Source organism: Gossypium hirsutum, chromosome A06 (assembly GCF_007990345.1).
Source record: "Gossypium hirsutum isolate 1008001.06 chromosome A06, Gossypium_hirsutum_v2.1, whole genome shotgun sequence".
Lineage (NCBI taxonomy): Eukaryota > Viridiplantae > Streptophyta > Magnoliopsida > Malvales > Malvaceae > Gossypium > Gossypium hirsutum.
Genome location: NC_053429.1, coordinates 17,896,563 through 17,897,405, shown reverse-complemented (window position 1 = coordinate 17,897,405; position 843 = coordinate 17,896,563). Strand labels below are relative to the sequence as shown.

At 38.7% G+C, this 843-nt stretch overlaps 1 non-coding gene across 1 annotated transcript; it reads left to right on the top strand.

The window, feature by feature from the left end:
• Positions 1–397: 397 nt before the first annotated feature.
• On the top strand, positions 398–504 carry LOC121231617 (small nucleolar RNA R71). Its single transcript, XR_005929673.1, has one exon. It is a non-coding gene; the product is annotated as a small nucleolar RNA R71 (small nucleolar RNA).
• Positions 505–843: the final 339 nt, after the last annotated feature.

Here is an 843-nt window from a genome sequence, read left to right as displayed (position 1 = left end):
AGATCGAGGATTATTACCCATGTAATTTAACTGCTCGTTCTCTATGTTGTAGCCATAGGGTGGGTATTCTGAATTGCTTGATCCACCTCCACTTGCTTCGCACTGCATTACTCGGTGAACTTGTGAAGAATCAAGAAAACCGTCAATTTTTCTATTCAAAATTTCTACCTGATTAGAGAGCATGGTGACCGAATCGACATTAAAAATGCTGGTTGTTTTCGTTGGCTTTGTCGTCATGACTTGCCATGGATAATTATTCAGTGACATCTATTCAATAAATTCATAAGCATCCTCAGGTGTCTTATTATTGATAGTTCCACCAGCAGCTGCGTCAACCATTTGTCTAGTTGAAGTATTCAGGCCATTGTGAAATGTTTGAACCTGTAGCCAGAGTGGTAACCTATGGTGAGGGCATCTTCGCAAAAGGTCCTTGTATCTCTCCCATGCATCGTAGAGTGTTTCTAAATCCATCTATACAAAAGAAGAGATATCATTACGTAATTTAGCCGTTTTAGCCGGCAGAAAATATTTTAATAAAAACTATTCGGTCATTTGTTCCCAATTAGTGATTGACCCTTGTGGTAACGAGTTCAACCACTGTTTAGCTTTGTTCCTCAATGGAAAAGGGAATAATCGAAGGCGAATGGCATCATCAGAAATGCCATTGATTTTAAATGTAGCATAAAGTTCCAAAAAGTTCGCCAAGTGAGCGTTGGGATCCTTGTCCTGCAAACCATCAAACTGAACAAATTGCTGTATCATTTGAATTGTGTTAGGTTTTAGTTCAAAATTATTTGCAGCAATAGCAAGCCTAACTATGCTCGACTCAGTTCCTGTTAAAAA